General features: G+C 39.4%; 1 protein-coding gene across 1 annotated transcript in view; it reads left to right on the forward strand.

The window, feature by feature from the left end:
• The first annotated feature begins 21,226 nt into the window (after window positions 1–21,226).
• Window positions 21,227–24,422, forward strand: part of BRINP1 (bone morphogenetic protein/retinoic acid inducible neural-specific 1) — a 163,991-nt gene continuing 160,795 nt past the window's right edge. Inside the window, exon 1 of the mRNA XM_004677394.2 lies at window positions 21,227–21,616. The gene's annotated coding sequence lies outside the window, so the exon portion shown is untranslated. The remainder of the gene's footprint in view (window positions 21,617–24,422) is intronic.

Below are 24,422 nucleotides of genomic sequence, written 5' to 3' on the forward strand. Positions count from 1 at the left end.
TTGCTTTTGACCAACCCTGTTTGGGCATTTATCCACAAGGGGATGGGTAACTGGGTGCTTGATTTGTAAACTCTTCTTTCCTTCATCTACGCTTGATTGCACACTAATTGTATTAAAGTTTTTTTTTTTTTTCATTAAAGGTCTTACACACTAGAATATGTTTTGTCTTGATATAGTGAAACAGCCTATTTCAAACAGTCAAGTTTGGGAGGTTCTCATAACAATCCTGCCCAGTAACAATCCTGTATATGGGTCTCTCCTGATTTGTATCATTTGCAATAAAACTATAGTTAGAAGATCATGCTTGACTGAGTCATGTGAGTTATTTCACTGAGAAATTGAGGTTATGGGAATAGTAAGTGCTCCAGAAATTACAGTCAGTTGGTCAAAAGTGTGGGTGGTCTGGGAACCCACTGATTTGTGACATATCTAGACTCATGGAAGTCTTACAGGGTACTATGCTCTTAACTTGTGAAATTTGTTCTAACTCTGGTAGTTAGTGTCAGAATTGCATTGCAATATTGCAGATGTTAAGTGTTGTATTCCTGAGCAAAATTATTCTACCTCCTTATAAAAGTTTATCTTCTTAAAATATCACTGGATTCATTTTCTAGTATTTATTATTTGCTAAGGCATTTATTATGTGCATTAATGAGAGAGATTAGTTTATGCTTTTATTTTTTGTTTGCTTTCTTTTTTTTTTTTTTTTTAAAGATTTTTATTTGTTTATTCGTACAGAACTGGGATACAGGCCAGAGATGCGGAGGGTGAGAGGATTCACCAGTGACAGAGTGGGGAGCAGAACAGGCAGATGGACGAAGTACACTGCTGAGGGGAGCAGCGGGCGGGTCAGGAGAGGTCTGCCACACCATGTGGTCACCTCCGGGGCAGGCGGGAATCGAACTCATGCAGAAGTGGCTTTAGTTTCTTAATGCAGTGCTTTAACCAGCTGCGCCACCAGGGAGGGCCTGTTTGCTTTCTTTTAATGGTGTCACGACAATGCTATATTCACAAAACAGACTGGGGTGTATTATCTGTTTTTGAATTTATCTAAAGTGTTTGTGTAAAACTGGTATTATCTTTCCCTTCCATAGATGTGGAATTCATCCTTAAAGTCACTTGAATTTCTTTGCATAAAAATGTTTCTAAGTGTGCATTGAATAACATTAATAGACATAATGATCCAGTTATCACTGTAACAGCATTCACTGAACTTTGGAAGTTAATGTCTTTCAAGTACTTAATTCATTTCATCCTATTTTTTAATTTTTGTCATAAAGATGTTTGTGATGTGATATTCTTTTATTGTTCATTCAGTGTCTATCGGGTCTATAATGGTGTTTCCTTTTTTATTCTTGGTATTGGGGATTTGTCTTTCTATATTATATTAAATATGACTAGAGATTCATCAGGTTTTTTTTCCTCAGAAAATCAAATCTTGTTTCACTAATTTTTCTCAACCGTTTTCGCTGATTTCTAATTCTTTGAGCTCCAATCTTATCGTGAATGTTTCTTTTTCTTTTTTTTTTTCCTATTTACATTAGATACCATTTACTCTTCTCCTAAGGAGGCTCCATGCAGAAAGTTAAGAGCCATTATTATTTTCTTACATCAGCATATGATGTTAAATATTGTTATAAACTAAGCTCTGGTTTACCTGCAACCCTTCATTTTTTTTTTTAATCTTCTTTCATTCAGAAGATCTTGAAACTTTGTGATTTTTTTAGATCTATGGGTTATTCAGATGTATGTAGTTTAATTTTGAATATTTGAGAATATTTTTTGAAAGCATTCATCTTTCTGACTTTTGGTTTAATTCTACTTTGGTCAGAGAAGTTACTGTGTAATTTTTAAATCATTTTAATTTAATTTAGATTTTTGCAATGTCCAAAGTGTTATCTAGCATTACATTTTTATTTGAAAGAATATTCTGCTATTCTCTTAGGCTCTTAAAAATTCCAGTTAGGTCAAATTTGCTGGCAGTATTCCTCAAGTCTTCAAAATTCCTCCAAATATTTTACCTAGATGTTTAAGTAATTATTAAAAAGCACAGACAAACCCTATATGTAATGTGATATGCTATGTCTTTCCTTTCACTTCTATCAGATTTTGCTTCATGTTTTGTCTTTTTTTTTTTTTTTTAGAATTTATATTGTGCATACATTTTGATATCTTTCTGGTGAATTATGGCTTTTCACTATTATGAAATGCCTATCTGTATTCCTGGTAATATTGCTTTGGTTAAGTCTAAATCATTAAATTACTCATATAAATTTACATATTCTTTTTTTTTTAAATGTTAGTGTGAGATACATTTTTTCATTCTTTTATCATTGACCTTATAGCTAAGTCATATTTATAGGCATCATAGCTGCAAGAGTTGTATTTTTTATATAGTCTGATTATTATGTCTTTGATTTACAGTTTGTTTATGCTTAATTTAACTATTGATATGGATTAGTTCTGGCTACTTGCTATTTGCTTTCAATTTTTTGATCTGTTCTTTCTTGATTTTTTTCTTCTTTACTTCCCAAATACCTTGTATTAAGCATTTTCTGTAATACTATTTTATCTCTAATTTGTGATTGCCAATTAATTCTGTTTTTTAGCAATCAGTTGCTTTATGATATACATCTTTAACTTTCTACTCTTGATCTTCAAATGGTGTTATATCAAATTACATAGTGTATAATAGCATATATCCAACTTCCTTATTCTAATTTTAATGTATTTTAGTTCTGCACATATTTATAACTGCCATAAACTCTGCTAACAAATTTTGTTTAAAGGAGCAGTGATTCTTTAAAAGACATAAAAATTAGAAACATGTCTTACATAGCCAACATGTTTAATTTTGGGGAATTCTTCTTGTGTGGGTCCAGACTTCTATCCGGCATCATGTTCCTTCTGTTTGAAGGACTACTTTTAACATTTTTACTGTAAATTAGTTGGTGCAAACTAGCACAGCTTTTGTCACCCTCTTTTATTCTCTTTCATTTTTTTTTTTTAAGTATGTTCTAGTTTGAGTTCTAGTTTGATGGTGTTTACTTGTGGCTCTTTAAAAATGTGGCTCCACTGTCTTCTAATGCTCATACTCTGTGCAGTATGTCTGCTGTAATTCTTAACCTTCTTGACGATGTCTTTGTTTTCTGACAATTTTTAATACTTGCTTTTTATTACTGATTTTCAGAAGTTTGACTCTACTATATCCGGATGTGGTACTCCTAAGCTGCTTTTGCTTTGGATTTTCTGATGTCTTGCTATCCCATTTCTTGTATCCTGATTATACATATATTACATCTTGATTATAAATATATTGTTCTAGGGCTTATTGTACATTGCTTAGTAGCTTTTATCTCTCCATTTTTTCTTTCTTTTTTTATGCTTTGGTTTGGATCCTCCCATTTATATATTTCAAGTTCACTTTTTTTTTGTCAATGTTAAAATACTGTCCTTTTTCCTTTTAAATTTTGTGCTTTTTATACTTAGAGCTTATATTTTTGTCCTTTAAAACCTTACATTTCTGTTATCATCAAGTTCATGTTCTAGATCCCAAACATATTGACTATGCTTATAGTAGATGTTTTGAGTTTCTTGCATTGCAATTAATTGTCCATATTGTAGATCCAATTCTATTAATTAATCTTTATTTGATTATAATCACAGTTTCCTGTTGGCTTATATGCCTGGTAATGCTTTATTAAATGCCAGGCACTGTGAATTTATATCATTTGTATTTTGGATAAGCAATATTAGGTTTATGTCATATATTCTTATGTTCCAGCAAACATTATTGAGAATTCATTTGATTATTTGAATACTGGCTGCTAAGAAGTTTTTTTTTTCTTTTTTTAAGATTTATTTATTTGTGCATACAGAACTGGGGTACAGGCCAGAGGCTCAGGGGCTGGGAGAGGCTTCACCAGAGACAGAGTGGGGAGCAGAACAGGCAGATCGACGAAATACACTGCTGAGGGGAGCAGCGGGCCAGTCAGGAGAGGTCTGCGGCGGGAATCAAAGTCATGCTGAAGTGGCTTTAGCTTCCTAATGCTGCGCTTTAACCCGCTGTGCCACCAGGGAGGGCCAAGCTAAGAAGTTTTTTTTTTTTTTTTTTTTTTTAAAGATTTATTTATTTGTGCATACAGAACTGGGGTACAGGCCAGAGGCTCAGGGGCTGGGAGAGGCTTCACCAGAGACAGAGTGGGGAGCAGATCCACGAAGTACACTGCTGAGGGGAGCAGCGGGCAGGTCAGGAGAGGTCTGGCTCGCCATGTGGTCTCCTCCGGGGCAGGCGACAGGCGGGAATCGAACTCATGCGGAAGTGGCTTCAGACTCTCAGCGCTGTGCTTTAACCCGCTGCACCACCAGGGAGGGCCACTAAGAAGTTTTTTTATAAGTTGCTCGAAGCAGCATTTATTATGAGACTAATTTAATTCCATTCTTAAGACAGTGCCATTATGGAGATTTGACCCACTATTCACATATTAGAAGTTCTTTCAACTTTGGCTACTGAGAACAGAAACTTGCCCTCTACGAACAACTGAAATATTGTTCTACTTATTGCCTTTTGAGAATTCTTTCTTTGTTCTTAGTTAATTTCATCTCACACATTTGCAGGCTGCCCTTAGTTAAAGGCTTGTGAGGAACCAATGCAGATTTCTGGAGTTATTTCTTTATGTGACTCCCTTCTTTCTGGTACTCTGCCTGAAAATTATAGTTATGTTGACTAGCCTGGACTACAATGTCCATCTTCTGAACATGGTGAAAGTTCAAAACCATAATTCATGCCTCAAGGTATGATCTGGAAAATGCCTCTTGCAGTGATTAGACATAATTATAGCATTCACCTTGCCACCTGCCATTTCTTGTTTGAAATTTTGCCTTCAACTTATTTTTATTTTTTTCTTATATTCTAGCTTTTAGAGGTAATTCTAATAGTAGTTAAAGCAGGCAGATATACAAGTGCTGTCCATTAATTTTGAAGGGAATCACATCTTTGTATTTTAGATTTGTTTCCTTACATTTTTTATGACACTCTCCTTAATACATTAAATGTTATTCAACAATCCAGTTTTACATTCTTTGAAGTAGCATATGCCTATTAAGTTAATCATTATAATTGGACATCTAAGTAATTTTATCACCAAAACAATGCCATTATACTTCTTTTTAAAAGCAGAAACTATTACTGGGTATAGTCAAAATGTAGAACTAGTAAAAGTGAATCATGAAATTTTTGATGATGATTTTCACTACCAGAAATTAGATTATTCAGTTGGCTTGACCTAGAGATCTGGCACAGAGAAATATAACAATGAGTGTAAAATACCATCCAATGGAACTTTTTTCTGGTGAGGGGGAATGCTTACCCAACTGACTTCTTTTGGGAAGAGTCTTGAGCAATAGCTGCATATGTTACATAAGATGGCTTTCATGTTATGAGAAAAAGAGGGAGATACATCAAAGCTAGATGCTTTATTAATTTAAAAGCTTACCTTCTAAGATATTGTAATTATTTTAGTTAATTCAATGTCACTATCTTCCTTATCTTTAACTTAAATAATTTAGAGCATTTTTAATTGGCTTTTTCTATTGATGAAACAGTGGTTTATAATAATATATGAGTTTCATGTGTACAACATTATAAATCAATGTCTGTATATGCCACATTATGTTGACCACCAAAAGACTAGTTTTCATTCTTCACCATACAAGTGACCCTTTTAAAACAGTGATCTTAATACTTTTGGTAGTGCATCCATACCTATAGCACTGAATAAATATACACTCGATAGATGTAACACAAGTATCCATAAGTATTATACACTGTTCTCTCTCTATATATATGTATATATGTGTGTGCATATATAGTATATTTTTTATCACTAATATTTTCTCCTGAAAACTCAAAATGGGTTATATTTGCATGTCTAAAATACATTTTTTCCCAATCTGAAGACCACTACTTCTCAACTATAAAATAGTATATGTATGGCCTAGGCAGGCAAGGTAACTAATTTATTGAGTTGATATATGGCAATTCAAAAAGTCATAAAATTATTATTCACATTTTACACATTGAGAAGCTGAGGTTTAGAGGAGAAAATGACTTAGCATATAAGGTAAAGTAGAAAAGTCCAATCTAAATGCACATCTTCTCATTCTGGATCTAATTAACTTTACTTTACACCACTGTGTGCCCCATCCTTTAAATAATGATACTTCATGCCTGATATGTGTGTGTGTGTGTGTGTATTTATATATATAAACAATATCACCAATCAGCCTAATAACTACCATTAACTCTAAAATCCTTCATAATATGATTAAAATCTTAGTTTTCAAAACAAGTCACATAAGATATTTTATTAAATTAATACTCTTTAATGATGATAATATCAATAGTAACCATATTTGCATATACAGAGATGACATTTAATCCTGTGTTTCTATACCATTTGTGCTAATGCTTTCTCTCATTTCAAGGATAAGGTCAGTGGGAATTAACTTTTCATTTCCAGTAATGAGAGGGGTTTAGGAGAAGGAGTATGCTTTAGAAAATGACATGGACATGAACTAGAAGGAGGGAGAGAGAGCATTTGGAGAATAGAGTCGGGAAGTCCCAAACCTAGCTTCTATAGACCAAGTAATCATGTAGAGCAGACAGTGAAAGACTAGACCAAATTCAGTCTCTGACCTAGAGATGAAATTCTCCATTTTCCATTATCGACTCGGCCAGAAATGCACTCCCCCTGGAGCCATACTTAGCCAACTTGCTATCTCCCTTACCCTGCCTGGTTCATAAACACAGATACAGGCATGAAGGTGCACAGCCCAGCACTCTCTTCCCAAAGGGCAAACTATTTTTGTACAGCATCAAGCAGAGTGCAGGGGCCAGAAATGGTTGTAGTAAATAAAATAACAATATTAAATCCTGTTTGCAGACCTGTGAGTGATGGGTAAAGGGAGATAAGAAGAGGAGATGAAGAATCAGAACTGAGAATCTTCAGCCCACTGGCTATAGTAAAGTAAATACATTTTAGAGAGGTACAATTTGGTATAGAAGGAAGAGCATGGGTTTGACAGTGGAAAGCCCTGTGTTTATTCTTCCAGTTCTACCATTTCCTGTGGTTAATTTAACACACCACCTCCACTTGGCCTCAGACATTTCAATTGAGAATGCAGTCGCTGATATTGCCACTAGTTGTAGCTGGATTATCTTACATTATTAACGTGAGAATAAACATCAAAATGTTTTGTAAACAGGTTTTGCATACTTACCTTTTTTTTACTCATTCTTCAGGGTCATGGCTTACCCATTCTTCCTCTCAGAACCTTACCATTTTATTACTTTCAACTAAAGTGACCTGTCTCTGTCTGAAAATTCTTTGGGATAATTAAAAGCCACATTACAAAGAGCAAGACAAAACAGCTGAAATTCATTACAACATCACTGAATCTGAACCTGTAGCCAGTGTAAACGTTATTATACATACCTGACATTCCTTTCCATACAAATTGGTCATTATCTGTGCTCATTGTGTACTTACAGAACTAGCTTGCAGACTATCAATGTTTCAGTTTAAAAGCATCTAGTTGCTCCCACTTCCAAGAACTGGTCCCAGAGAAAACAGCTGTGGTCCTCCTGTCTGCAATGATTTCTAAGGGTGTTCTTGATTGGTGGCTACCAACCATTCTGTGGCCTGGGGAATTCTCCATAATACCAACTCGGTGTGATGGCTTTAATCATTCCAACAATCTTCCTGATAACTTAGATTCAAACATCAGCTTGACCATGGATGGAGTTCAGGACCTTTCAAGGTCATTTCAGCCCTGATTGAAGTACCCAGGGACACTATCAAAGCCACCCTCAACCTTTCATATAAGGAAAGCTGAGAAGAGCGTGGTGAGACCAGATTAGAACCCCATGGCTGTTCTTTTCCTCTCCGACAATGTTCAAAAGCTGGCACGCTGTTGGAGTCTGAGAGATTCTTTTGTGCAGTGAGAATGTAGATATGCCCAAGTGTATGAGACTCTTGCGCGGTCTACCATATCCTAAATTTGGCAGACTCACTAAGGCATGGAGGATTATGCGGCTTAAATTGGATGAGAATGGTAATGGTTGATAAAAATTTCATCAACAACACAAAAAAATCAAAATCAAAAATAATAGACTCCCTCATCTATGAACTCCACTGAATTTTATCTCAAGCCTTTAGATTAAGCCAAAGATTGCTTAGAACCAGAATAGTCTCAAATGAATCTGTTAATCCTAAACATTCATAGTTATTAATTTGGTGGAGGGGGTTGGCAAGTGCCCTTGGATTTCTAAAAGCACAGAAGTGCTGGCAGAGAGCTGGCTACCCTGGAGTTTCTGCAGAGGCCTGGACAGATCTATGATAATGTAATAGGTAGTCCATACCCCTGATCTTATCTAAGTAGATAGCAATTTCCCAGGAGACAGGTGTTTGTACAATGAATTCTGGGTACAAATAGGGTCATCACTTAGAGGGGTGTTTTGTTTACAGAGGACAGAGGCTGTTCACATTCCACTAGAGACCTGGAAGGCCTGAAAGCACCCAAGTATCACATTCACCCTGGTGTGAGCTTGTTATGAACAGGTATAACTATTCCGAATTGAAAATGACGCATGCTACAAGTGCTTGCAAATGGGCTGGAGACTTGCCTTCCTGTCTTTTCCTAGACCACCAGCTGCTTTTATGAAAAAAGTGAGAGGAGCAAGGAAGTGGGTCTGATTCTCACTCAACTTTGTGGAGAATCTTGTTCATAGAATAGCAGTGGGAATTGAGGGCCAGTTGCCCAGTGAACCCCTTGGCTGACTTCAAAGATTTGTAGAGAGGGCATGCTATATCCTGGCCCACTGTGGGTGGCCCACCAGAGCTGAAACTCCCTGATTTGGGGAATCAGCCAGAGATGAAACTCCCTGATTCATTTCAGTGTGCAAGAGAACAGTGAATAAATTTTTAAAAAGTGTCTTCTCTCTCATATTCTTGACCTTCCTCCCTGTTTATTGTAAAAAAATGGAATTATATACAGGGGAATATTTTCTATTGTCTGCCTAGTTGTCATAATCCAACTTGGGTTTTTGCTTGGTTAATGGTGTGAGCACAGAATACATGTTGGATATTCATTATTTCTAGGAATTTCTAATATTTTTGTGTGCATAAAGAAAAAGGGAAAGAATTGGATTAGATGTTCATGAGCCTAAGTGTGTTGATTTTTCCCTTACTTCCTCAAGTATTTACTGAGTGTACACTTTGTGGCAGGCAGTGAGTGCTCTGGGTTCTGGATTTTAACACAGATCTGCCATTTATAGACCACCTTTGAACTTTCTTGTCCTGAATATGAAATGACACCATCTGATTTAGTTGTATAGTAGTTGAGAGTTAAATATCCCATGTATATACTAAGCACTACTACTTTTAATCCTTATTCAGTTCTATAAGCTTCAAATTAGTGGTCCAATTTTACAAAGTGAGACTCAGGCCTAATGGAACTAATTGCAGAAATGGGATTTGGATCTAAATTCACCTGCCTGCAAAGATTATATTCTTTATCATTATGTCAAAATCTTTTGTAACTAATCAGAACTATTTTCCAGCAATACTTATTATGAAAGCACTTATTGCTTATGTTAAAACTAACCTTAAATATCTCCATGGAGTCTTAGGGCCTTTGTAACTATTGCCAACCCACTTTTGGAAGGTTGAAGCTGATCTGGTAGGATAGAAAGTGGATCATTGTCATCCTTAAGCAGGTTCATTAGAGCTGCATATTGGAAGGGATTCCGTTGCTGTAGTCCTAAGACCTGAGCATCATAGTTTGTGCTGTAACTGTTCCTGGTCTCTGGCTCCTGGATGTGATACAGCAGGCTGTTGCAGTGAGGTCCTACGTACACACCATAGATCATGGTCTTAGTAGCTAGAAGGCATGAAAGGTGCTTTGATATGTTCCTACTCAATATTCTCAAAAATAAGGCTTACAGGGATTAAATGACTTCAGTGGGGTCTGTATTATTAGGAGTCTGCATTTTAATAGAACGTATAATAACAAAATTATTTATGTTTTGATTGGAGTCTTGATTAGTGTCTTACTTAGGACAGGAAAAAAACATTGACCTAGTTGGGATGAAAGACGTTAAAACAGGTGGCATGGGGAGTTCTCTTACTGAGGTGCTAAGAATGGGGCCATTTTTAGTTCTATTCAATGAACTGGTTAAATGAACCACCCATGTTAGGTAGGAACATATGACTTATCCAGTTCACTGATTTAAATGTAAGTATCATCCAAAATAGCACTTATAGGACCATCTAAGGTAAAAATTCATCAATATGTAGGCACCCCATGGTCCAGCCAAATTGATTCATAAAATTAACCATTAGCATGCCGTACAGTTAAATGACTGGTGAGCCACAAGAAGAACATGGCCTCTGGATTATTAAATTTTTTCATTTTACATGCTGATTTCATAGCTCTCTCAACATGTTGATTAGAAATGGCCATCTGTGTCCTTTAAAGAAACTAACATATTAAAGATACTGGAAGAGATTGAGGGGTAGGGATATGCCACATTCAGGGGATAACTAGTTATTTCATTGAAATTTAACATACAGATACCTGAATTATGTTCTGAGGTCTTCTTGAACAATGACAAATATGGTTAAAAATATATTTCTATCAATAATTTCTGCTTTCTCATCCCATGCACTGTCTTCTATTCTTTGTGATGCTTGTGAGTTTAGACATGTAAAGTTAAACAAGAAATCGAATATATTCTTAATATCTTTGTCAATGTTTAGTAACATCAGTAAAACATTTCAAAATTAACTGTGATCATGAATTGGGAAATGTGTAAGCTTCAGCAGTATTTGAGAATCTCTGATACATTATTTTGTGATTCTGAAATGACCCTGAGAAAAATGTAAGAAAAATAATTTCTCTACGTCAGAAATGAAGGTACCAGTTCTAAGAGGTTGCTGAATGTGATGCAAGTCTTAGTGAAAGTGAATTCCAGAGCCTAATGATTTTTTTTTTTTTTGGTTCAAATTGAAACTTGTGTTTATGTTTTCCTGGGAGACACTAATGGTATATGGGATTTTGTCTACAGGAACTGGTGATATGGACAAATCTTACTGATGTCCCTTCCATATGTCTGATAGTAGCATCCCAGTTTTCTCTGAAGGAACTGACTTTTAATTCATCTGGTTGCGGTGATATTGGGTCTCCCTGGATTTTGTGTATCAGAGTCATGATGGAGAGTCAGCAAAGGGGATGAAACAGATGGGCACAGTCCTAGTAGTTAGGTTGGGACTGTTAAGAGGAGTGAAGATTTGCACTTCAGCTATGCAAGGAGAAAGTTTACCTGTGACTTCAGCCAACCCAAAGGGAGAAAGAACTGAAAGGTGCTGGGTGGGTACTGATCACATGGAAACAAACCCAAAGTAGGTTCTACATCTAGGGTGGTATTGTTTTTGTTTTAGCAAATTTCACATGCATTTCTTGTCATTTATAAGCAAGACAGGGCTAATTGATACAGCGGGTTTGATGAACCATTCCTGTTCAAAGTCTGTCTGGCGTTGTATCCCCCTGGGGTGTGTAGCGATGTGACAAGATGATTAGCATGGAAAAGTATATGGCTTGGTTGTATCATGGTCTGATTATTTAAACAGTATTATTTGTCAGCCAGGTCTAATACAGGCAAATTTCCTAACAGAGAAGAACAATTAACATTAACATTAACAGTGCCTTTGTTTGCCCTCTCACTGTTCGAGCAGATAAATTAATTTGTTTCTTGGAAAACCTGTCCCTAGCAAAGACTGCAGTGCCTACATGTCATTGACCAGAATTTGATATCTACATAATGCCTGGGTTTCTTAGATTTTGTATTTCACACAAACAGCAGCAGGGACCCCAGCTCTGTCAACAATTTTCTATGCTGATATCTGTGATAAAACACAGAATGAGAAAAGTCAGGAGGTACTTGACTTTCAGGGTAGAAAGGTAAAGATATACTTAATTCACAATTTAGATATTCTTTTTTTTTTTTTTTTTTTTTTTTTGCCACCAGAGAAGCATTCTCTTATTTTTAGCATCTGCAGGGCCCTCACCTTCCAAAGAGAGACCATGCAGTATAGACACCTAGGTTTCATCTCCTGTGACATATCTAATTGATGGACAATGGTTGGCTTGAAGGCTCTGCTAAGAAGTGATTTGGGGTTTTGTGGGAGAGGGTTCCAGGATTGATTAGTAATGGCTGCCCTAGGCAAGAGATGGACAAGAGTTAACATCCGGGGAATACTAAAGGTAGTGAAAATCTAAGAAATACTAGTGGTTTTGAGACAAAATAGAGATCAACTACACTTAATTGTGATAGAAATCAGTTATAAATAGTGGTAAAATATTTATGTTGCCAAAAAAAAAGGATACTGTACCGTCTCAAAACATAACTCTGATGCTAGAGACAATGTGTCAATGTGCCATTTTGATATCATTGTGAGCTCAAGTAGATGAGACTTGCAGACTCTGTTTTGTAGTTTACAAAAGTGCAATCCTGCATGGTTGAGTACAGAAGAACATAGCAATTACTAAAATAGATTTGCAGGTTAGATTTTAAGTCAATTTTTAGCTCTTACGAACCTTGTGTTCTTAAGCAAATTAGTTCACTGATGAGATACTCTATTTCTTCACCTAGAATAACATAGATAACCAGTGACTCAAAGTTTTTATTTTAAGTTTTTCTATTTCCTTAATTTATTAAATTAATCAATATTTCTGAAGCACTTAGTAAACCTTCTAGTACCTTATTAGCATGAAACTAACAGAAAGTAAAAACAATGAAAAACCATCACAATAGTGATATTGGGTTGTCAAAGCTAGTTGATGGTGGTGATTTGTTCAGACTTTGTCATGTGTGGGAGATTTATGGTATGGAGGTAGCATATGTGATTAAGGTTAAGGAAGGTTTCAGAGTGCAAACAGCCAAGTAAAATCTCTCTGCTCATGTCTTTTGCTTTAAAGACATCTCATTGGAGGGAGAAGGAAGTCAAAATCTGCAAATAATTGTGAACCCAATTGTCTGACTTTAAATCACTTATGAATTCTTTTTTCTTTGGAGATGAGAATCATAGCACACACCTCTTGGGATTTTTATGTTTATTGCATAAGCTAATATATACAAAAGCAGTCAGGAAAATTCCCAGCTAAAGTAGGTACAACAATTGCTGTTCTTAATAATTATATATTTCCTATTTGTGGATTTGATACCTCTAAGCCTGGCTCCCATTGATTGAGCATTAGTGCATGTCAGGCTTTATGTTAAATGCTTTCAATACTTATCTCATTTAATCATTGAGACAATTACTGGAATAAGTTTTACTTCTTAATGAGACTATATGTTCTCAATAGGCATGATCTGTTCACTGCTATAAACCAGATGCATGCCTCATAGAAGGTACTCAGTAAATAAGTTTTGGATAAATTATTGGATCCCCATTTTTCAAGCAAGTTCATTGAGGCTTAATGGAGTTAATGTTTTTGTGTTGTATAAGGTTCCTGGGGAGGCTTACTGGGAATCTTCCTTGGAGGTGGTGAAACCAGCTTTGGACTTTAATTTATTTGACTCAAGTGTCTATATCTCATGCCACTATTCTCACTGATTTTAAAAAGACTAGTGCTTATTCATGTCTCAGAAAAATTGTTGTCATTAGACTGGAAGACCACATAATGGGAGTGAGCCATGGGGTAAAGGAAACTTAGCTCTCAGCCCCAATAGGTATGGTTATCCAGATAGAATTAACTTGAGATTTATAGATGACACAGGGAAATGTTTTGTTCAGAGAAGTCACTGAATGGGGTAGCTTTGCAAGCTGAGTGGGAAGTATGTTTTAGTCTCTATCCTGAGCAATATCTGTAAAAGGACATGAGGTAGGTTATCAAGGATTGTGGTATAGGGAGTACCAGATGTTTAGGTTTTACACTGACACCCTTCATGCAACATCAGATCTTAAAAACAATCTATAAAACTACCTAATTTATAGACTACATTGATTTTCTGTCACTGTGAAAATCAATTTATATATTTAGGTACTTAAAAAACACATTTATTTTCTGAGAATTTCTGTAGATCAGAGATTTCGCATGGCAGTGACTGAATTCTTCACTCAGGGTTTCATTAGACTGAAATTAAGGGCTAAGCAGAGTTATGGTTGTCCCTTAGGGCTTGAAATCCTTATCTAAGTTCACAGATAAAAGCATATTTCATTTTCTTGTGGTTGCAGGACTGAAGTTCCCATAGTCCTGCTGGCTGACAACCTGGTTTACTCTTAGCTCCTAGAGACCACCTCCTATTCCTTCTATATAGTATAACACAATTACTAGAATAGTGTTCTGTCATGCTCACTGGATTCTGTCCACACTCAAAGGAGAAGGGATTATATGAGGCTAAGGATTTATATTACTGTGGACTCAAGTAGATGAAATTTTCAGACTCTGGGGTCAACTTAGAGTTCTGTTTTCCATATATGTTGAGAAATGTATATGATTTGTCTGGGGGCATTGGGTCTACTGTAGACAAAGCTGATTTGATGGCTAATCACCAGGTCCCACGTCCATCTCTCTGCTCTACTCTGGTCTCTATAGATCAGTTGCCTCAAGGTTTTTTGTCTAAAGCTCAATCACCTTGATTTATAAAGCTATATTAGTACAAAAACCCAAATAAAATAGAAAGGAAGTTTATTGACTGCTAGGATCAAGTATGTGTCTATTTCCTGATTGTGAGTGCCTGCATGTCACCTTCATCCCCAGTCTAGCCTCCTCAATATGGTGTCAAAGTTAATCTCCAGAACCCCAGACTTGAATGCTACCAGTTACGTATGTCCATTATTATTTTTTTGGAATACACTTTTAATGATAGTTGCAGCAAACATCCTTCAGATGTCTCTGAGTCAGTTCACATCTCTAAACCAATCACAGTGAGCTGAAGGATAGAACAGCCTGACATGCTCTTGGTCATGTGCTCTAGAGCCAGGGAAAGGATCAGCACCTCGAGAACCAAATGGACTGAGGAACTAGAAGGGCAGTTTCCCAGAAGAAAATAAAGATGTTGCTAGTCAAAGAGAAAAATGTTGCAAAGCAAACAAAGGCTTTCAACAGGTTTTCCCCTAGAAGAATGTGGCAGAGAACTGGGGTAGGGAGGGTATATTAGAAAGAGACCAGAATTAACAGGTTGATCATTAAACATCAAAAAGGTGTTCAACAGATAAAGAGAAAATTTGCACAGCAACCTTGATGAGGTTAGATATGTGGATAAGTTGTATGTTTATCATTACAAAGCTTTTGGTTTTATTTTTATGCAAGACATGCTATTTCCATGGGCATCCGGTTTCTTTTCTAGAAAATGAGGGTACCTTCTGTGCCTACCTTATCTTTCATTCATTGCAAAAAAACAAAGTCCACAACAAAACAAAACAAACAAACAAAAAAACCCCACAGAGACAAGGAAGAAACTATTTGGGGTTTCAAAAGGACTTAAATATACTGATTTAGTTGAACTAGAATATGAAAATTTGCAATAGGGCTATCCCTTGCAACTAGCCAACAGAATAGTATTTTTCTGCATACCTCCTCTAAAGCATTTTTTTAGAAATCGTGTGTCACCCAGCAAGCTCAGGCCTAAGGAAGTTGGAGTTTCAGCAACATGGAAGGGAGAAGAGAAAGAGAAGAAGCTGGACACAGTAGCAAAACCAGTCTGTATGTGTTTGTGTCCAAATACATTCATTTTCATGGAAAGTTGGGCTCTTAGGAGAAACTCTTGGTTCAGGTGTTAGATGGCATGACTCTAGATTAGCCCCAATATCTTTGAATACTAAGAACAAGATTCACTAATACAGTGTCTGTCATCAAAAGTAGAGTGAAGAGTGTCAGTTAAAGATTGAAGGACTTGTGAAGAATTCATGTTTATTTAATACATATTTTCTAGTTTTCTTCCATGTCAAGAGCAAGGTCTTGCAGAGGCTACAGGCTTGGCTTCTGTAGTGGGCTGGCTTGGCTCGGAATCCTGGCTCTGGCATGTGATAATGAGCCATTTGTTTAACCTTCCTGTGTCTCAGTTTACCTCAATGAAAATGAAGATCATAATCATAATAATACTGTTGTACCTGGCTATTTGAAGGATTGGGTGAAATAATACTTGTAAAACACACAGAGAAGTTCCTGGGACAGAGGGCAGGATGTATAATAAATGCATCTTCACTTTATCTTTATTTACCTGGATCATATCATGAACCTACCATTTATGCCTTTGGATTCTAACTCTACTCAGGAAACATATTAAACAGAGGGTATAAACAATAACCGTTTAGTTACTATGGTGACACAATTATGAAGACAATATTAAGGTTGTGAGGAAAAGGATAGCAGTGGTCTGCTTTAGTTTGGGTTCAGAGAAATGACATTGTTCTGATTTGGAGGGTAAGCAGAACCTGGCTAGTGGTAGCCAGTGGCTGCTGACCAAGGAAGCCACTATCACCAAGGCCTAGAAGTGTCATGGGTCTTTGCAAACACTAATAATTGAAAGGGGGCCAATCATGCTGGAGTGGAGGAGGTGACATGATATTAAAGTGAACTAAATGTTCAGGGGGGAGTCAGATGTGGTCATGTATTAGTGATGGGTTGGTGGGGGAAAGGACCATATGGTAGTAGAGGGGTCAGTCTAAACATGCAGTGAAAGGAATCTGGGAGCCTGGGGCCAGTGACTCATTAAATATTCTTAAAAGAGGAGTACAGATTGATAACTAGGCATAAATAAGGCTGTCCAGAACACAGGTACCACATAGGGGAGGACATTGGATGCTGGGCAAAAATATTCTGTTTTTGGGAGTTAGATATACAATTAAACATCTGCCAAGCATACAGGATTAGAATTAAATATATTGTCCCAGCAGGTTTGGGGAAACTTTGGAGAGAGAGACTCTCAATGGCATATGCCATTTTAAAAATTGATTTTATTGATGCATACAAGAACTGAGATACAGGCCAGAGGCGAGAGAGTTCACCAGAGACAGAGTGGGGAATAGAAGAGGCAGATCTGCTGAAATACATTACTGAGGGGAGCAGCAGGTGGTCAGGAGAATTCTTCCATGCTATGTGTGTCACCTCCCTGGTTGGGGATAGAACTTATTGTGCTGCAATGCCTGTGGATAGCTTCATAGTGCTGCGCTTTAATCCATTGTACCACCAGGGAGGGCCTGATTTGTGCCATTTTTATTCAGGTGGGAAATGTTCATAAAAACCTAGGTAAGAGACATGGAAAGTTTGAATATTGTTCATGTATTGTGTTCATTCAATAAATATTAGTTCTTTAAGACTGCTTTCCAAACAACATAAAAATAGTCCTTGATACATACTGTTATATTTCATATAAAGGCAAACGTTCCCTCCTCTTAGCTCTAGGAATATCTCCTGTAGACCCTACAGCATGCTTCAGCTGCATTCTTTGATGCACTGTGATTATTAAAAGATACGCATATCCCAGCAGTGGGCTTCAGACTCCACATGATAGAGACTGGGGAAGATATAGATTTCCAAATCTTTCACACCACTTCACATTCAGTAGCCACTTAACAAATGCAGACCTCTTTCTGTAGTTGTTCAGTCTGTTCTGAACCCAAAGCACCCAGATTAAGGGATTTTAAGTCCACTGAGATTTGACAGGAGCAGTAAACTTAAGCTTTTGAGGCTGTGGAAGGTGGCTCAGAGTCCTGCACAAATAGGGCTAAATCTTATCTTTATTTAAGGAGGGGAAAGGAGAACCTCCATTTCGTTGCTGAAATTTCTCTCTGCAGATAAAAAGGTGTTTACCGTGTTTACCCACGTACTGGTTTCCACAGTAGCTTCCTCTCTCTAATTTCTTAAGCTCACATCTAAATGAAGCAACCTATTAAATCTAAGGTCAGACTGGAAACCCGAGAAGTAGCTATTTGAGAGTTCCTGAGGGAGGGATATGCATATATAAACATCCCTAAGTAATATTGTCAAAGAAAGATTCAATGAAACATCTTGAAGATTTTTTTTTTCTGGAAATTTTACACAAGGGAGAGCATCCTTAGAAATTGTCAATTTCTCAAAAGGGTCTGTGACTTTAAAACTAAGTTCCAATATTTAGTAAACAATTATGCTGTGAAGACTATAAAAGAACCAATCCCTTCAGAACTGTGGTGTTGTAGTATCACCCAAAATCTATAGACAGGAAGTTCTTTCCTAAATCTACCCTAATTCCTTGGCATCTCCTCCCCATGCAAGCCCTTGGTAAATTCAGTGGAAGCAGCAAGCAGCTGCTCACCAACACCCACCCCAAAGAAAGAACAAGACATTTCTCACATATCTCAAGCTGCCTTAAATGTTCTTTCTTTGGCAAAGAAAAAAAAAAAGAAATATATTTTTGGCCTCTAAACCTTTTCCCACCCATGTGTATTGCTGCAGAAATGTTATCCATATGGTTCCAATTGCTTTCTCCATAAGTCATTAGGAATGCTTTGCGCTGAGAACTTTTCTGATGACCAAGGAGTCTTTGGAGACTTAAAAATGGCCCTCCTAGCCTTTCTTCATAGAAATAGGGAAGCTAAATATAGCCGAATGCAAATGAGCTAAGACCAGGGAAGTTTGGGCTGTTACTCAAAACTCAGTAACCACAAGGCTGTGTGAGTTTTAAATATGACAAGGTAATGCCTTCACCCCCTCCTCCAGGGAAAAGGCTGATAAATATTCCATTGACACAGAAGATGCAACAGTCTCAGATATTTAGGGTTGGGTACAATGAGCCCATTAAATTCTAAGCTCTTCCGATCATGCTAAGATTCCTCCCATTATTTCTAGAGGCAATCATAAAGATTTGGACTTAGAGTTGGGTGTGAAATTTCTGACTCCATTCCCCTACTATCTCCTGGCATGATACTTCAGTTTTCCAAGCTCCAATTTCCTCCTCTGTAAAAATGAAATAGTATTACCTAGCTCATGCTTCACAGCACTAGATACTTTTATACTTGGGGAAATATAAAAGATACCATAGGTGTGCCAAAACTGAAGTGTCTGGTACATGGTAAAAAGTTCAGAATTCTCTTTTTCTAACAGTAGTAGAAATTGGGAAAGTTCTGTTTTTCTTAAGGAAATATTAGCAATTAAGGCAGAAGATAGAACGACAGGAGAATGTTCCATACAGTTAGGTCCCTACTTTCCAAGGCACCTGGGCTGCTGCCTATCTTAGGAGATAGATAAAGAGAGAAAAGCTAGAAGGAATCAACCTGTGCCCATCTCTCACACTGCCTAGCCAGGTTGTTTTAGACTGATTTCAGAGCTGCATTTCCAGCAGAACCTAGTATCAATCAAGAAGGCATATATAAGCTGGAGGATGATGTAGAAACATGGAGAGGAGAAGAAAGGAAAGGTTAGGGTAGACAGAGAAGAGGAAAAGAAAGTAAAAAGAAGGTAGAGGAGAGGAGGAAAAGGAGACAGCAAATTTGGGGCTTAATACTGAAAGGGATGTAGCAGTGTGTGTGATGAGTACATTTATTTATGGTTAGAATCAAAGTCAGAACTGGCTCAAGTAACACTTCCCAGGTTCTGAATCTAGAACAGAAGCCCAGAGAAGGAGGAAATTGTCCAAGGAAAAAAGGAGAATTTTCACCAGAAAAATTTCTGTCTTGGTCAGTGGCTGGAGAGCTGTCCATGGTGCTGACTAGCCTTCCTTTGACTATAGAAGCAGAGCAACTTTGACTTGGCTCCATCTCTCCTCTCCTTCCTCTCCTCTGTTCTTCCCTCCCGAGACATAGACTTATTCGAACTAGTTTTCTTTCTGTTCTTGCTGACCCCCCTCAGTTAAATATTTTCCCTTAAGTTCTTGATTCCTCAAGCATTTCTATTCATTTTGTTCTGGGAATCCCCTTCCTCCAATTAGCTCACTGCCCCCCTAGGTCCTTGTAGGCTTCCCTCGTTACATCTCTCTCCTATCACCCTGCGGATAATCATAACATTAATAACATTAGCAATCATAATTACAGATAACATGCTTTGAACACTCACTGGGTACCAGGGAGTATTCTAAGTGTTTTGTACATACATATACTCATTAAAATTTTACAGCAGCCTTGTTAGATAGGTAGCTTTATTATCATGTTATACAGATGAGGAATTGAGAAGCTTAAGAGATAGGTAATTTGACCAGGATCACATAGCTACAGGCTACTAACCCATCTCACCTACACTTTTATTAAATCTGAGTTTCTTTAAAATTTCTATAATGCTCATGCCCCTCTTCTGGTAATTCATGATGCTTCCAGTGCCTCTGTAAGCTTCAGGGGTAGGAATCTGCATTCAGTGATTTGGCCTAAAGAAAAGAAAGAAGGAAAAAGAAGCAGCAAAGTAAGCAACATACAGACTATGCCCTGAGTAAGACTTCAGATCCTGTAAGGCCTTTCTTTCTGTTTCTGTAAGAGGCCCCCTGTCAACACCCCCAGTCTGCATTCCAGACTAAATTTGGCATCTTTGGTTCTCTATATTCATGTCTTAGCCCCAGTCCCTGGCCCCTTCTCGGCCTCCAGGGGTATCCAGAGAACTTTAAGTCCCTACAGCTCTTACTCCCACATCCTGCCCACGTAGAGAAGCACTTGCTTAATTCTGGGAGATTACGTGGGCTCAAACCTACACATACAGAGAAACAGTCTTAAATACTCATAGAGACACTCAAGGATACAAATGGACCCACACAGGCACCTCCCCCGGCAAAAACCACACTCGAGTAAGAAAAATCAGACACACAGCATCCGCATACCCAGAAACACTCAGATACTCGCACTCACACAGCTACAAGCAGACAATCTTGAGAACAGAAGGGGGAGGGTTGTGCGCACACACCACACACAGCCCCTCTGGGTCCTTCCAGACGTGCCTCCCCATCCCCAGGCCCACGAGATTCCCCTTGGCTCAGCCTCAGCCCACCCAGGCCGCCCCTCCCTCTACAGAGGCCTCCTTTCTCTCCTCTCTCTTCTCCTCCTCCTCCGCCTAAAGATGTACAAAACACTCCTCAGAATAAAACCCGGCTTTCGGCTCCTCCCTCCCCGCCCCCCGGCAGTAGCTCCCCCATTCATTTTCGCCGGTCGCTGGGTAAGTCCCTCCTCCTGCGTAGCCCAGCCTCCACTTCTCCCCGCCTGGAGACCGCGGCGCGCTTGGACTTCCCTCTCCATTCGCTAGCCGCCTTGCTCCAGGTCCCCACGGCTGCGAAGTGATCTGGAGCGGGGGGAGGAGGAGGAAAGCGCAGGCAAGCGAACAAGCGAGAGAGAGCTAGCAAGCCAGAGCGAGGGCGCCAGGAGGCAGAGGGAGTAGTGACCGCTTCTGGAGCTGGGATTCATGCCTGTCCTCGGGACCAGCGAAGGGGACTTTAGGGCTGAGTATGAGCCAGGCTGCTAGAAGCCAGGTACCCCCACGCCTGCAGTCCCCTCTCCGTTCCCGGTATGCGAGCTGCACGCAGGGCTCTCCCAAGTTCCCACCGAGCAGAATAAAAAGCGTCAGCCCGCAGCTCTCCGCCAAAGACGGACATTGACTCCAGGTAAGGCGGCGCCGGGTGCAGCGCCCCGCAGCCCCACTGCCTTGGAGGCGGCTGGGACCAACCGCATTCGGGGCGCCTCTGCCTGTGCGCCCCTCCCAGCACCCTTCAGCTCGTCCCTAGCCCACCCCGCCATCTCCGAGTCCTCTCAGGTCCCGGTGAGGGGGTCCCTTATCTTGGTGTGAGAAGGGTTAAATGTGGGTTTTAATAAGTGGCGTGTGCTCCCGCGCGCTCCCGACGTGTGTACCATGTTGGGAACTTGATGTGGTGCTAGTGTGTGTTTGCGTGTGCGGCGTCGTTTGTGTTTGATGTGGATGTTTGTGAGGCATGTGAGTGTGTGCAGGGGAGGGGGGTGAAGAGAGGTCCTATAACCTACTTAAGGGGCAATGTCTGTATGAGGTTTGCACGTATGTGTTTGTATGTGTGTGCTTATGATGTGTCTTTTTAATTAGGTCTCTTCAGCTTACATGGAAAGGGATCGTCCCTGTAGGATCGCATAGCCATCAGGAAGCCCTCTGTGGACTTCCTCTTGGGGCTTCAGGTTTGGGGTTTGGAGAGATTATGGGGATCAGGATAGCACCTTATTTAGCCTAATATTGGTACCCTGGAAGGAAAATTCCTCCAAATGATGGAGCCTTCCTACAGTTGGACTCACAGTTTAATAGGAGAAACGACCAGACCCAGAGGCAAGGGGACACTGTCACTTTAAATTCCACACTGGGCAGACTCCAGGATTCTGATGGGATTTTGGAGTCACTGGGTAGTGGGTGACAGAGAAAAGAGGGAAGACAACAGTGGCCTTCTTATCTGGGGTTTGGCAAGTCTGGAATAGAGTAGAACCCTCTCTGTTTGTAATCAGACTAACATAACAGCACTTCTTGGTTCTGGTGCTTTGGGGGAGAATCTGGGCAAGTTTGCATTGATCCCCCTCAAGGGAAAGGAAAAAGAGTCCTTAGGGACTTGCTCATCCATCATAGTTACAGAGGATCACTGAGGAAATTTCATTTGGGGGCAGCTCTGAGTAATAAGCAAGAGATGGATGGGGCACTTCCCTAAGACAGAGCCTCCTTCCCTTCCCCATTTCAGACTGGATTGGGAGATTCCCAAGAGAATGTCTTCCTGACTGTGCCTGCTAGTCTCCATTGGAGTTAAGAGGCCAGTGGGAGAAGGGACAGAGGGGTAATGTGTGTGTGCTTCAATACTAAGGGGCACCTACAATTTGGGAATGGATTGAGGGTGGGGAATTCATGACAGGATGTGGCAGGAATTGACTTAAACTGCTGTCGATTTGCACCTCACATCTCTTGCTTGGCTCCAACATACTGCCAAGGGCATGCGGGGGAGAGGGTGGCATCTCAGTGAGGACGGCATCTCTGGTCAAGTCTCTGCTTTCCTTTTTTTTTCACCACCTAGGAGTCTTGCTAGGTGAGTCTCTTGGCCACTCTGGCTAGGTCTTGCTGGGCTTGAATTCTAAGGCCAGCCATTGATTTCATTCCCGGCTGCCTCTTAAAGGCTTGCCCTACTCAGCAAAAATGCTGAGTTTTACTGCTGTTAGCATGGCTTCCAGACTCGGCAGCTGTTACTTTCCCAAGGTAAGAGGCAGCCGTTCTGCTCTCAGGCAGCAAATGTAGGAGAGGACAAGGGCTGAGAGCTGGGACAGAGCCAGTCTACCCCCACTGGAAGGGGCCACTGAGAAGGTGTTGAGGGGCAAACAAATGAACATGTATTTGTGTTAAAATAGATTATGTATATATTTACCTTTTGGGGGGCGATAACAGCAAGCATGTGTTTGCAGGAGGCTGCCCTGGCGGGTGGGTGATGCTACCTGCAGGCACGCAGAGTCACCGTTCTGGCTGGAGACTGACTGACGCCTTGAGCTGAAGCCTGCACTTGCCACAAGGAATCTGCTTCAGGAAACGCATGTCAGTGTAGAGCTCCCTGGTTCATTTTGGGTGGCGATGGGAAGGTAGAGGAGGAAACCCACGTTAGGAACTGCTCTCAGGCTTTTTCTTTATCAATTCATAAAAAATTGAAGCTGGAATGAATAGTCAAGTGCAGACTGAACTCAGTGGCCCAGAGAGGGGATGAGAGTTCACCAGCATTCTCTAGAGAGTTAGTGGAATGCCCAAGCACCCATGTTGTCTGACTCCCAGATCAGTGTTCTTTCCTTTCCGCCACAATGCCCAGGGGCTCTGTCGCTGTCCACCCCTACCCTGCCACCATGTTCCCCGTTAAGACAATCACTTGTCTTCCCTCATCAAACTTCTCATTTCAGGGATGCATTTCAAAGCTCTTCCATCTGGAAACATGATCCCGGAGAGAAAGGGTTCCATGCCTCAATCACTGCACACATACACACACACAAACACACTCTTCTCAGTGGACATCTATTAATTTTCCAGTGATTTCAGAGAATTATACATAAGCAAGTAAAGACAATGACTATTAGACGGAATCCAGCAAAGCATTTGGACTATACCTGAACTCTGTATTAAGGTATGCTTTGCTTTCCAGAGAGCCAAGTGTATGGCCATCCACCATACTTTGGACAAATAATTTTCCATATCCGTGAGAATCTTTTCCCTGTACCGTTACATATATTGCTGTCACGACAGTAGACTCAGTAGACTCAGTCTAAGAAGGTGAGTACACTGTCTAAGGTGCCTTCTTAGACAGAGTGCACAAATAGATCCAGAAGCCTTTCCTCCTTGTTATATTCCCCAAGAGAAAATTGCAATCGCTGGGCCAAATTGTGTTCTCTTAAATAAAAGCATTACTAGAGAAAGGATATATAAAGCCCCGTGAAAAA

This window comes from Condylura cristata, unplaced genomic scaffold (assembly GCF_000260355.1).
Source record: "Condylura cristata isolate star-nosed mole 26May11 unplaced genomic scaffold, ConCri1.0 scaffold00006, whole genome shotgun sequence".
NCBI classification, from domain to species: domain Eukaryota; kingdom Metazoa; phylum Chordata; class Mammalia; order Eulipotyphla; family Talpidae; genus Condylura; species Condylura cristata.